This window comes from Furipterus horrens, unplaced genomic scaffold (assembly GCF_987537825.1).
Source record: "Furipterus horrens unplaced genomic scaffold, mFurHor1.1.pri manual_scaffold_6, whole genome shotgun sequence".
Lineage (NCBI taxonomy): Eukaryota > Metazoa > Chordata > Mammalia > Chiroptera > Furipteridae > Furipterus > Furipterus horrens.
The window spans coordinates 144,288,528-144,304,117 of NW_028327176.1; positions in this window are offsets into that span (position 1 = coordinate 144,288,528).

The window sequence follows — 15,590 nt, forward strand, 5'->3', positions numbered from 1 at the left end:
ACATTCACATGTCAGTATAACGAGATAAATAGGTTCTTTAAGTTCCTATATATGATTCAGAAAATGTTATTGAAAACATACCCTACACTCACTGTTTCATATTCTCACATGCATTTCTCTTCCTACTTTTACCTTCTATGTTCTAGTAAAACAGGCTTCCCTAATATATTCAAAACTTCATCCTTAATATGCTCTTTTTCAATTTAAAAAATAAAATTTATTTAAATTAATTTTTAATCAAATAACTATATGTAGTTAAGAAAAATCAAAATAACAGTTAGACTGGTAGTAAAAAACAGGAAACTTCTATCTTTTCTCTAGCCATCTCTGACTTTTTTCTCCAACCACTTTTAGCTGTTTCTTTTTGCAGTATTTTTTAAATAATATGTTAAATACTGTTTTATAATTGATTCTCACCCATTACACACATCTCTCTTCTCCAGCATCCCACTTTACATAATCATTTGTTATATCTGTATTCAGTGTTCACATAATTATGTCTGACTTTATGACTAGTATTATTCACAGTTTAGATATGTAGTGTAGTACTTTAATGTTTAAAAAAAATTTTTTCCTGGGGTTCATAAGTGCCTTCGCTTTGTTTTCTTATTTTTAAAAAATGTGCAGACCACTATCCAGACTCCTTGAAACCTTAAAAATCTCTTGAATCTATATTCAAACACACCAGGTATTCTCAGTTTTTCTTTTTGAGACTCCCCCTGACTCTCCATCTTTAGACATTGCTTATTGACTTTCTGCTGTTCTCTTCCACTCTCTCCTTCCCTGTTTAATATAGTTACATTGCTATTTTAGCAACTTTTTGGCTAATCTATAATAAAATACCTTTTTCTCTTACTCAATAAGACTGTGTCTTTCAACTTCCCACTGTATAAGGACACCACTCCCATTCCATTTACTTCCCCCTTCAACATCCCCACTTGAAAACTGTACTTTTACATTATCAATGCTGACAACATCTGCATTCTACTTTGTAATCATAATTAACTATTCTCTTAAAAAGAAAACAATCATAATCAACATTTACATAAATTATTATGATTATTTCAATATTACTTACTAAATCACCAAGCTTTGTGCTGTACCTGGATTTTCTTCTCTTTGAGACCAAGGTCTTGAACTGTGCTACTCAAGGGGACACTGAAATAGAGTCTGCTTTCTTACCGTCCAGCCCTCTGTTCAAAACCCTGCAGTATTTTACATTGTTTGATATTAGAAGGATGCTTTACCAAGATTTTTTTTTCATTGACAATTTGTGATTGTCAGTTATTTCTTGTGGGATGAAGAAATATATGACTTCCACATTGTACCTTAAGATCTTCAGCTTTTTATACATTCAACATCTAGCTTACAATCCAATTTAATATTCCCAAAATGTATGATTTCTTATTTTAATTTGAAGCATGAACTTGTATTTTATACTATTTATTGACTTCCCCTATCATTTCTCTCACTTGATTACACATACTATCAGTTTCTGTGACACTAAATCCTTCTAGTATTCTCAAAACATCTTTAGAGGGTCATCTTTTCAGTTTTATTCACCAGTCCATCATCCTTTACACAATGTTTGAATATTTATATTTTTCCTAAGATGTCATTATTCCTATCTATAAATGTTGTAGTAAACCTCATCAATAACTAGAGCTTAAACTACTACCCAATCTCAGAAACTGTTGCCCCTGACCATTTAACACTAAGGCATTTGCATTTGGATGTCCAGAAACTTAAAACTCAAAATTAATTTACAAAAATTAATTTAATCTATTTTTCTGTTTTTAAATTTTGTTGTTGTTCAATTACAGTTGTCCCAACTTTATTCTCATTACTCCCCTCTGCTCCCCCCACCTCCTCACTTCCACAGTCAATTCTTTACTCATCATCATGTTTTCCTTATGTTGTAAATGGATTGACTCTCACTAATTTATCCATCCAGAATCACGACAAATATCCTGGATTTCTCCTCCTTTATTTATCTCTTTTTCCACTACTTATTTCCTGATTATTTAGGCTATTAATATAAATCCTTGATATGTCTTAAATATATTTTGCTGACTCCAATCATATTTTTACTATTCTTATTTCTGTCTTTCTTGTCTTATTACCTAGTGTCTTCCTGGCATCCCTTTAATTTATCCTCCATATTCTATGAGAATGATCTTTCTACAATCAAATTAGACTATGTAGCATGGTTGTTAGGGACATTCTAATGTTTTGCTGTATGTTGAGTCCAAAGTTCAAATTACTTATTTCTGAAAGCCTCTCATGGCATGATTCTTGCATACTAGCCCAATTTCCAGTTACACCACCTACAAAGAATTAGTTGCAATTTTTCCAAGGGCTCCTAGTTTTTCTTAAAAGTGATTTTCTCCCTTTGGAATACTGTTCTTTCTCCACTCCCTGAAATACTTGTTAAATTGCATCATAGTTAGCACTGAAAATAAAACCCAAACCATAACCTCTATTAATTTTTTTTCCTTTTTCTGTGCAGTAGAGTATGAGGATGGCTTCATACAACATCAATTCCCAAATACTTTCCCTTTGTCTTGCTCTATAAGTAAGTATACAAATCTAAGTGCTTAGCTAATGGAGCAGCGCTTACTGTTCCAATGAGAATGTGGTAATCCTGGCCAATGAATTGTAATCGGAAGTCATCTAGGTAGGATTCCCCTTCAAAAATATCAAGGTAAAAACCAAGGTAGTAAAAGTGTTTTCTTCTTTTTTGGATCATGGATCAATACATGATGCCTGGAGCAGCAGCAACAACCAACTGTGACTACAATCAAGAAGTAAAACATGAAATAATGTATTCACAGGATCTAACATTGTTGAGCTCCAAAATCCTTGCCAGAATCACCATTAGTAGTTTAAATCACCAAATGTTATACTTCTTCTATTTTTAGAGTAATGCATACCTAATATACCCTTCTTGTTTTATGTATTTGTCTTACCTCATAAAACACTCTGCTCCTGACTCCTGTAACATAAAAGCAAACTATAGTGTAATATATTGTTGCAATTAATTTAGTTGTCTATATGACTCACTTGATTTGTTAAGGTCCAAAACAATGTTTTGCTTCTCAGGTGCTTGGTCTTTCATCTGGAAGATCACAGTTCCTCCATGAAAGTTTATGTAAAATAATGTGCAAATGGATAAATAAATAGTTTTGCATGTCTTTATTGACCAAACTAGAAATCCTTCAAAGATAATTATAAACTATACAGTAAAATTTTAAATATTTAATAGGCTAGCTTTCATTCCTTTGTTGATATACGTGCTCTAGATCAGCTAGGTGTACTTGTTCTTTCTGCAGAATAAATATCAGATTCATCTTCATGAACAGGGCTGTATTCTTATTAAATATCCTCAGTAACAGCAGTAATTGAAATATAACTGCTCCCATTAATATAGGATATGAGGTGCAGTAGAGTCAGCACCAATACTTAATGCATGGCACACTATTTATTATATTAGGTATTTCCTTCATGACCCATTTTTAATCTCTTTTCTCACCAATAGATATCTTTTGTGATTCTTTTAATATAGATCCTTAGGTATCTATATATCATGGAAAAATATGCAATCATGTTTTACAGGACATGTGCTTAAAGTTTACACACACTATAAAATCTGACATGTGATGAATAATGGATAGTTATAATATGGGTAAATTTTTTGACAAAAAACCTTTTCTCTTAACAAACATTTTTATTGTTTTAATACCAAAGGTACTCAGTACATTGTTTCTTTTATTCAACAATATGTTTGGTAATTTTTCTTTTATTTGTGAAACCCTAATGAAGTAACTATCCAATTTTTATTTTTTATTTTTAATAGTTTATTTTTATTGTATTTTTTATTAACATTTATACCCCGTATACCTTCTTCCACATCCGCTTAACCCCCTCACCCCCCACAATCCCCACACTGTTGTCCATGTCTGTGACTTTATCATTTTTGCTCAATCTCTCTACCCCCATCCCCACCCCAGGGCTGTCAGGCTGCTCTCTGTTATTCTCTCCATGCTTCATTTTGCAGAACAAATTTTTTCCTGAAATTAACATCTGGTGATGCTATTTCTGACATGTTTCCTGATTTTCTTCAGATAGTCCAAGCTTTCAAAGATTTTGTAGACATAGTATAAACTGGCATCTCTCTCTCTGTCCCACTTGCACTTAACTCCACATCATACTGACCTGAATGCTCTGTGAATCTCTAAAACCTCTGTAAGTATTTTACTAGATATAAAGATTCAATGGATCAGGCACACACTTTTCATCCAGAGGTATAGCTGAAACCTCACCTTAGCTAAGCTACCCCAGCTGGCTGAAGTTTGCCCAGCTATCATGTCCCATATGTCCCACCTACTAGATGGAGTCACTTCCAGACTGCCGGTTGGACAAAAAGCACATGACAAGGTGGGATATACTGGCCCTCGAATGAGTTATTTATATACAATCTCCAAAGACAAGGAATATATATTTTTGGTGGACAAGGCTTTTCTACACTTTGCTTCTATCAGAAAGACAATGACTTAAGGTTACACATTTACCTTGGATGTAGCCTGCCTCTTGGTTGATAGGGAAATACAAAAGTTTGGCCCCTTTGCCTTCTTGAGGATGACTGTAAGGGGATCTCTAGCAATACTGAGAATTTTGTTGTAACTGCATCATTGCTCTACTTCCTCCTTCACAGTCGTCCCAAAGAACACTGCTCATTAAACTCTCTGCATTCAAATCCATCTATGCGTATATTTTCTGGGGAATCAATCTATTGGGTTGTCCAAAATTCCATTTAGTTTTTTCTGTAAAATAAAGCACTTTTTTTCACCAATGACTTTATTGATTTGGATATTTTGGGTATGTCAGTTATCTCCCACCTGGTATAACATTGATTGTTCTCAATTAATGTCTCAATTTGATCATTATCAACTTCAACTGGTCTACCCAGCTGTGGAGCAAGGTCCAGCAAGAAATCTCCAAACCTTGGCTGCTGTGGCTCAGTGGACTGAGCATTGGCCTGTGAGCCAAGTGTTGCTGGTTCGATTCCCAGTCAGGGCACATGACTAGGTTGCATGTCAGGTCCCCAGTTGGGGGCGCGAGTGAGAGGCAACCACACAGTGATGTTTCTCTCCCTCTCTTTCTCCTTTCCCCTCTCTCTAAAAAAATAAGTAAATAAACAAAAATAAATAAATAAATAAATAAATAAATAAATAAATAAATTTAAAAAGAAAAAGAGAAATCTCCAGCATGAAACTTCACAAATCACTTTTGATGTGTTCAATCAGGCACAGCACCTTCTCCATACACTGCACAAAACTTTTTTTAAATTTGAGTTTCAATTACATTTTTATCTTTCTTGAAATAATAAAGCATAATATGCTGAAAATGTTACTTATTGTCTTCCATCTTCAATATTAAAATGGCTGTCACAAGCATATATTCATCATATCGTCTTTCCTATAAGTCATCCAGGCAACTTCTCGGCTGGTTGCTCACTGAGCAGCCTAGCACCAAGAGTGACACCTGTAAATATGCTCTTCACTCAGCTTTTATTGAATGCAGGTTACTCAAAGTAGAACATCAACGTACATTAATACTCTACTCACACATTAACAATCTAAGAGAATTGTAACACATAGTAATCAATGGGAGATAATGAACCTGAGTCCCAGAGTCCCAATCTGCAAATCTGAGAGACAGCACTGGGTGCAAAGGAGTCTTCAGCATCTTGCAAGAAAGGATCTCTAGACCCAGGTGAGCAGCAGGGCAGACAAAGTCCTCAGTCCAGTAGGGCAGATCCTCTGGTGGCTGATGCCAAGGGAGATCAGCATGGCATGGAGCATCACTCTGGTGTGTGGGCTTGGCTACTCAGCAGTGGTCTGAAGCATGCCTCAGTTATACCTTGAATGTGATGTATTGCACCCTTCTGGGTCTTTTGATAAATGTCTTGGCAATTCTGATAGCAAGTGGGAATTTACTCAGGAGCCTCTGGGTGGTGCATGGCTGTTCTGCTAAGCACCCCTGATGGCAAGTGTGGACTTTCCCCAGGATCCTATCTATGGGTGGTCCCAGTCTGCAGACATGGTTATTATGATCACATGTGCAGATGTCTTAGGTGTGTCTCCTTGCTAGATTTGTCTGCTCTGACTACCAAGAAGTAGTTCCCCACTTGAACCAGAGTGTCATGGCTGACTGGCAGCCTTCTTGTTTGACATGAGTGACTCCATTTTGTTTTATATACAGTATGCTATTTTGATGAGACCAATGCCATTTTAGTAATCCTGCTCTCTCCAATGGCTATACAAAAATTCACCAATTTTGATGTTTTTGTTTAATGGATGCTGATATGACAGCTATCCCAATACAATCTAACAAAGTTGTTTCAAATGAAGTTAAAGAGAACTAAACACTATTAGAGCCATCTTATGGAAAAACAAACAAACAAACTTTTTGTTCAGCCCAATTTATTCCTGAGCAGCCACTGAGGTCAGGGTTCACTCCCTTTTAGGATTAACATTGAAAATCAATAATGAAGGGCAATTCAATTCTTTCATCCTATGCAATTGCCCACAGTATATTTTTTCCTTGTAAACCCTAAAAGTAAAGGCGTTCACAGCTCATGTAGAACACAGTGTTTTTATTTTTCCTAATGTCACATTTTCTTTCCTTGTAACCTTCAACATTTTTATGTGTGAAAACCAATAAAAGCTAATCAGGACTTCAATGCTTTGCTTTATAGAGGAACATAGTTGAGAGTACAGTAGACAATAACTTCACATTTTTTCCTCCTATAAAAGTACGATATTATTGCTACTCCTATGTAAAATCTGAGAATGGCCTTAATCTGTTCAGTTGCCTTTAGATAATTAAAAGTCCTCTGTCAATGTCAGTAACAATATATATTCTTAAGAACTCTCACTTTATGCTTTTCTTGTCATATTTCCACATATTCTTTATTAATTTTATATATAATAATAATAATAAATATATTTTAATGTTGATGTAAATATTTATGTTTTCTGACTCTCTTTTCTTGCAGATTTGTGCTTTCATCTGGTAATTATTGCTACTAATCTGAAAAAAATTAACCTCCCTTTCATTGCAAATGTCCTGGAGAGACAGTCATTTAGCTAGTCTATGTCCATTTTGTCTTCATTTTCCCTTTAATTTTATTAAGACATTATCTGCATAAAACGATTTTATTTAAAGTATACAGGCTAATACATTTGAGCAACTTTCTGCAATTCTCTAACCACAATTAAGATCTAGAAATTTTCTTCACTCAGAAAAAGTTTCCCTTTTTTTGTTTGCACTCAACTCTTCAATTTGAAGCAACAACTAAACTGCTTTCTGTTACTATATTTTGTGGGCTAGAATTTTATATAAATGGAATCATATAATATATAGATTTTATGTTCTATTTCTTTAATTAACATATTTTTCTAGATAGATCTATGTTCCTCATGTGTATATATATATTCTATTCCTTTTTTATTGATGAATAATATTTTATAGTGTAGATAAAGCATAATTTATCACTTACCGGTTGGTAGATATTTGATTTGCTTGCAATTTTGCCCTTATATTGCTTGGAATATTCACACATACATCTTTGTGTGGACATATGTTTTATCTCCTATCCAAATTAAAAAAAAATGATATTGCTATGTCATATGGTAAATGTGTGCTTAACTTAATGAGGGATTGCCATACTATTTTCCAGAGTTGCACCATTTCGCACTCCCATTATCCCCATCAGCAACATACGTAAATTATGTTTGATAAACTTCCTTGGTAACACTTAGTATCATCAGTCATTTTAACTTTAGCCATTTTAGTGAGTATATCATTCTACTTCATTGTAGCTTAATTGAATTTACGTGAGAATTAGCAGTGTTGAAAATATGTCTATGTACTCATTCACCAGTCATAAATTTTACTTGTGAAGTGTCTGTTTAAATATTATGCTTATTGTATATTAGGCTATTTGTCTTTTTTCAAATATTAAGTTGTTAGAGTTATTTATATACACTCTATAAAATTATTCCAAACTTGTTATGTAAAATTCTTTGGCTAATTGTCTCAATTTTTACCTTAATTATGTTTTTCAGTGAGCAAAAGTTTTTAATGAGGTCATGTTATCCTGTTATTTCCTTTTATTGGAGTTTTATCTTGTTTAAAAATTTTTTTTGCCTTATTCAGTGATTCAGAAAACATGTACTATATTTTTAGAATTTTAGAGTGTTAGCCCTTAATTTTTGACTTTAAATGTGTCACATTTTTGTCATGTTTGCTGATTTTAAATAGTATAATCCAAATTATCAATGAGAAGTTAAAACTTTATTTTCTAGAATCATTTTCTTCTTATTTTTTCTAATGTGTAATTTTTAAAAGCAATTTATTTACTTGTGTTTAATCTGGAAACATTGTTTCTGATATTAAGGTCTTTTGTCTTCTACTAAACTGGGTTTTTTCAATGTGTTTTGGGTTTGTAGAATCTAGAATCCAATTTCCATTTCTTTTCCTACTGGAATTGCTGCACTATTTTTAGGATTCATGATTTATTGACTTATCTTTCATAGTTCCTCAGATATATTGCAGATTTTCCACATGCACCCTGCTGCCTTTGAGTGTGTCACAGGGACTGCGCTTAGTGTCAGGATGAAAGTCACAGAGAAGGGAATTTACTTGTATATCCACTTGTCTCCTTTCCTGCTGGTGAGCCTGAACACATCACAAGAGTCTCCTCTTGAATGATTTGCATATTCTTCAGGCAGTACTTTTATAAATTATATCTGAATTTAATATTTCCTTGCAGCAGACGGTAGAAGATTTATGTGGTTGGCTCTTTTTTCATCATGCATAGAAGAAAAAAGCCATCTTCACTTTTGAAAAGTATTTTATCTGGTTACACAATTCTAAATTGGTAGTTAACTATTTTTTTCAGCATTATAATTTGAGTTAGCTTTTTACAGAATATTAAATATACTATTAATTGTGTTTTGACCTTCCTTATTAAAATAAAATGTCAGTCAACATTTATCCATTTTCATTTTATGGAATACACTTTTATTATTATTTTAAGATTCTTTATTATGTTATTCACCAGTTGGATGATAATGTGTCTTAATATATATTTTGATTTAATCTTAATTATATTTTTTCTAGATTTTTTTTTTTTTTTGTATTTATCTTTTCTAAAGTTCATTATGACTTCCAGCCAAGATGGAGGCTTAGATGGACATGCTTGGTCTCCCTCTACAACTATAGAGGAATACAACTACTTCAAAACAAAAGATAACTAGAAATTCCAGAAAATAGAACTACACGGAAGCCCAACGTATGAAGTTATGAACTAGCGGTGCTCTTTCGGCAGGTAAGAAGAGAAAAAGGGGGCGGTGCTGTTTGTAGTAGCACCAGGGACAGCGGCAGGGAGAGCAGTCTCAGCTGCAGTCTAACCCCGGCAGCTTGCGACCCCAATGCTGGGAAAAGCAGCCACCACATCACCTCGAACGGTGAGGCCCAGAGGATGGGAGCATGGATCCTGGTCTCCTAGCGGAATAACTGCAGGAATCTGTCTTGAACCCCCACCCCCACACAAAGCACCGCAGCACTGCGAAATAGGTTGCAGATCTCCACTGGTCGCTGGGCAGTGATGACAAAGTGCCACAGCATGGTGAGAAAGGTTGCTGGACCACCGCCGGTCGCTGGGTTGTGACGAGTACACAGGCACTGCCCCCTGTAGCCGGCCCAAGAAAGCAAAACGCATCTGTCAAAATGAGGCAGACAACTATAGAAATCCTGGTGGCGCAGCTCTCCAGGCAACAGATGAAGAACCTGACAGATGAACAAATAAGAAACCTGTCAGAGGCTCAGTTCAGGGCCATTGTTATCAGGTGGCTTACAGAATTAACAAAAGATCTGGAAAAAGATGAGAAAGAATTGAAAAACACTCATACTGAAAGGGACAAAACCACATACGAGACAGATGGTGAGGAAATAAAATCCAGAGTTCAAATCAACAAACCAGAACATAGGGAAGGAACAAACAGTCAACCAGTGCAGAGAGAGGAAACAGGAAGAAAGGAAAATGATGAGAGGATCAGAAACCTCTGGGACAGCTATAAGAGATCGAACATATGGATTATCGGTTTGCCAGAGGGCGAAGAAGAAGAACTAGAAATTGAAAAATTAAGTGAAAATATAATAAAGCAGAACTTCCCAAACTTGGGGAAGGAAATAGACTTACAGGTCTAGGAAGCACAGAGAGTTCCAGAAAAACTGGATCCAGGGAGAACCACTCCAAGATACATTATAATCAAAATGTCAGAAGTTAAAGATAAAGAGAGAATCTTAAAAGCAGCAAGAGAGAAGAAAAGAATCATGTACAACGGGGTCCCAATTAGACTATCAGCTGACTTCTCAAGGGAAACCCTGCAGGCAAGAAGGGACTGGCAAGAAATATTCAAAGTAATGAAAATTCAAAACCTACAACCACGAATACTTTATCCAGCGAAGCTGTCATTCAGAATAGAAGGGCAGAGAAAGTGTTTCCAGGACAAAATAAAACTGAAAAAGTTTGTTAGATCCAAACCACTGTTATATGAGATGTTAAAGGGACTGACTTAGAAATAAGAGGATCAAAAATATGAACACTAAAATGAAAACTACATCACAAGAAACAACAGAAGCTAGGGAATTGAAACAAAGGCAAACTAAATAGGCAATGAGAGTGGAAAAAGAACTATAGGTATGGGGAGCATATTGGGGGGAGGTCAGCAGGGAGGGGGAAGGGGGAGAGGGAGGGGAGAGGGAGGGAAATGGTATAGGAATTAAGAAACATAGTAGGAGGGAACGGAATAGACAGAGAGAGGTTGAGAAGACCTATATGCACAATCAATGGACATGGACTAAAAAGGCGGGACAAGGGGAGGGAGGGGGGCCACCGAGTGGAGGGGACCAGAGGGAAGGGAAATTGGAACAAATGTAACACTGTAATCAATAAAACACATTAAAAAAAATTTCAACCCCCCCCCCAAAAAAAATAAATAAGTTCATTATGCTTCTTGGAACTAAATTCGTGTTTATTATTGACTTTGAAATATTTTGTTATTATTTCTTTAATTATTTCTTTTTTCTCTTGGTCTTCTGAATCTAAAATTGTATGCTTATTAGACCATTTAATATTGATTCACAATTCTCATATGCTATGTGCTTTTTAAAAATTGTATTTTTTTTTTTTAAATTTTGTACAGGACTGACTACCATTTGCCAGTCACTCCCTCCATTTTGCCTTGGCTACATTAAATAAATCCCTCATTTCTGATGCCACCTATTTTTTATTTCTACCATTTCTATTTTATTCATTTTTGTAGTTTTAATTTCTCTGAAGAAATCCCTTCTCTATTGATGTATGTAGTTCATTTTCTCCATTAGTGCTCTAATACATAAATTATTAGTACTTTAAAGTTATGTTTGACAATTCCAAGATTTAAACTTCAGAGGCTTCTCTTGACTCTTCTCTTCTGATACTTTGTCAGTTTTTCTTTTTTATGTGAGTCTTATAATATATTATTGTATGCTGAACATTTTATGTAAAAATTTGGAAACTGAAGTAAGTAATATCCACCTGTAGAAATGATGTCTTTTAATTTGTCAAGCTTTCAGGAGGCCTCAGTCTTGTTTGTAGTTGAGCTCTGCCTAGGCTTTGCCGCGGGTTCATCTTGATTCAGTTCTACGATGGATTCAAATAACTTCAAGGTGAGAACAAGGTTTTTCTCTTCAAATCTTAAGATCCATGTACTGCCATATTCCTGGAAGTTTCTTTATGCCGTCTAGCCGAGACAAGAGGTTTTTTTTTTTGTTTGTTTTTGTTTTTTGACTTAGATATCTCTTTGTTTAAATGCTTACTTCTCAGCTTTTAGGGTTGCTGAATAGTTTCATGATCTTGTAATTTATCTGTTTTTCTTTCCTCACTGTTTACAGTAACAATTCCATATTTTGTTTTAAAATTAACACACCTCTTTTTTTTATTCTGTCTCTTTTTCTATTTGTTAGCTGCAACTCCTAACCTTTATGACTTTGGAACAGGATGGAAAGAGAAACAATACAGGAGGATATTTTTAGAATAGGGTACTATTTAAATCTGATTTAGAGGTTCTGTAATTTTGGTGTATATTTAAAACATCTCTTTCGCTTTAAATGAATTTATTTTTTGAAAATTCCCCTATTGGGCATATGTAAAAACACTTCTCAATGATACCAGTCCTTTATATATTCTTTCTCAGCTCCTGGTTATCCTCAAATTTTTCATTGCTTTGCTACGGTGCCATTTCAAGCCAATGGAAATTTTTTTCTTTCAAGAAAGTACACACCAACAGGGTGAGGAAGGAGCATGTCGGCCAGAGCCCTGTCCTGAGCAAGGGTCTAAGATGAGGCCGGGCCTGACCAGCACATGGGGCACCCTGTGGCCCTGGGCAGAGGACCGGGAAGGCCCAGAGATGAGACTCCGTTTTGTTAGCACCAGAAACTGCGCAGGCACAGCTGCACTCAGAGATAGGACCACGGTGGCCCTCTGGCAGCCCCGCCATCTCCACCTGAGAGGTCTGCGGAGGGGCTGGCAGCAGAAGGCTCCCTGCAGGTGGTCACCTGAGTGTGGTTCAAATTCACAGACCGGCCTCATCCCTCAGCCCCCTGTAAACATGAAAGTGGGCTCGCGGCTGCCAAGCCCCTCAGAACAAGATGAGGGTCCGAGATGTGTGGCCGGGCTTCAAGCAGCCCAGGAGCTGGCCGGCGTTCTCCTTCATATAGAGCCGGTCCCTGGTCCTCCCACAGGCCACCGTCTTGCAGGCGCTGGTCATCGGGGCAGGCATAGGAAAATGGCTTTGGGGCTTCTGGGGCACCTCCTTCAAGTCCTCCTCCAGGTGCGGGGTCTGGGGCAGTGGCAAACCTCTATTTAGAAACCTGTCTTATGTGTTTTGTAAATTCCAGATATATGTGCCCTGGCTTGCTGACATTCCATTTCAAATCTGGCTCATAACTTGAGATGAGGGGGAAGCAAACATTTTCTCTTTCTATTGAGAGAAGAGAGCCCATTCCAAAAATCTCTTCCAAGTAATTTTCTCAGCTTCATTCAACAAAAGGCTTTTCTAGTAGGATGGGCTAAGGTCCACAAAAGTGGTTTTAGGTCATTTTCTTACAGAATATGCATAGGTCATCTGGTGAGTTGTGTTAACCTGTGTGTACAATTGCCATTTTAACCTGAGCTAAAGCTGTGAAGACCACACAAGACAGACAGGCAGATAAATAGCTGGCAGATAGAAAAATTAAATTTTTATTTAATTTTTCCTCCAACTCTTAACTATGCCTTTGGTTCTGCCTAGGAAACCTGCCCTGTATAATTAGTATTCATTCTGTTATTTTAAACTTCCTCAGGTAGGACATTCTTGACCTCACAGAATAGACAACCTGCCCTTGTTTTGTGCCGTTCTTTTCTAACATAATATTCATAACATTTTATTGCAGTATTTATTGCCTGAGGTTTTCTTATGAGGTACAAAGAAGAAAAGAAGTGACAGAAAACTGGGAAAACACTGTAGCAAGTCTGCAAAACATTCAGAACACTACACATATATTCCCAGAAGCACTGCTTCTCTGGAGCCCACTTGAAATTGTGGGTTTTGTACAATTCTAAAGCCAAGTACATTCCTAGCCAAATCTAGGGATGACTACATGGACTAAAAAAGAAGTTTACAGTATTCCTAGGTGATGTTTACTAATTCATTTTATCAATCAGATCCAAATAATTTAATGTTGTGGTTATAGTGATTTAAAAAGAAGAATATGCATGGATCAGAATATAAGACATTATAGAATAAAACTTTATTATATATCTAAAGAAAAGGAGATGGCCCACTGTGTAAATGATAAAATAATTTTGATTGGATCTGTATTAATCTTAAGAATAGGTTTCAACATTTTTATGCCACAAATTTTAAAAGAAATAATGATAAAATTAGTTTTAAATATTAAATGTGTATCGAATTAACAAACAAGATTAACACCTTATTTATTTTTTGACATTATGACATTATATATCAATTTCTTGATTTATGTTTATATAAAATGGGGGTTTTTAAGTATATTTTATTGATTATGCCATTACAGTTGTCCCAATTTTTTCCCTTTGCCCCCTTCACCTGGTCCTCCCCTTCCCTAAAGCAACCCCTCCCCTCCTAGTTCAAGTCCATGGATTATGCATATAAATTCTTTGGTTTCTCCATTTCCTTTACTATTCTTTAACATCCTCCTGTATATTCTGTACCTACCAATTATGCTTCTTAAACCCTGCATCTTTTCCCCCATTCTTCCCCTTCTCCCTTCCTGCTGATAACCCTCAGCATGAAATGTGTTTTAATTCCACAAACACAAAGACCATATCATAGACTGCAGTAAGTAAAAATATAATTATGCCATTATGTGAGGTCACTTGGCACATGTTACCACTGCTGATGATATGCTGATGGCATCACCATTCACTGTAAATACTATTTTCTTAGTTTTCTTATTCTTTTGATCTTAGATATTTCTATTTAAACATAATAAATCATGTAATAATTTTAGAAAAAATATTTGAATTCATTTCACTCAAAAATTCAAACACCTTAAATAAAAGACATGAATAATAATTTTAATAGGAACACCTGAAGAGAATAGCTATGTAGTGAAAGTTGCCGTAGTTCAACAGTGATTGATGAATACTGTGTTGATAACAGGACAAGAGTAACAGGATAGTGGAAGAAGTTATTGGAAAATGCAAGAATGACAAAATATATTTTACTAGACAATTTAGAAAGACACATTTCACAAGGAGAAATTCTGAGGCATTAAACAAATCAAAAGTTTTATAATAAAATAGGTACCGTGTATTTTCCTATTAATTAGAGATATATACTACTGAAGGCATTAACAACTACATTGTTGGTGCAATTTTTTCTTCTTAAAGCTTCTAAAAGAGTGAGTCTTTATTTACTTCTATTCCCTCTCCTTAAATTTTAAAGCACTAAGAATTCTAAAACCTCTAATGACCAACTGTTGAGTGCAAATTTCATATGTTGTATAAGAAATTGAACTAAAATATTTTTACTTTTATTTTTGTTTTTTATTATTGTCATTTTTATTGTTATTCAATTACAGATGTCCCAATTTTTACTCTTTTGCCCTCCTCTGCCCACCACCACTCTTCTCCCACAGTCAATTCACACACTGTTGTCAATGTCCATCAGTCAGTCATACATCTTTTTGTCTAGTTCCTTCCCCATTTTTTCATCATTATCCCCCTCCCCACCCCCTCCTCCCCCCTGGTCACTGTTAGTCTGTTCCTTGCTACATACCTCTGGTTTTATTTTGCTTGTTTATTTGTTTTATTCATTAGGTTCTTCTTATAGGTGAGATCATATGGTATTTGTCTTTCACTGCCTGGCTTATTTCACTTAGCATAACACTATTCTGTTCCATCCACTTTGTAGTGAAATGTAGGAGTTCCTTCTTTCTTTCTGCTGTGTAGTATT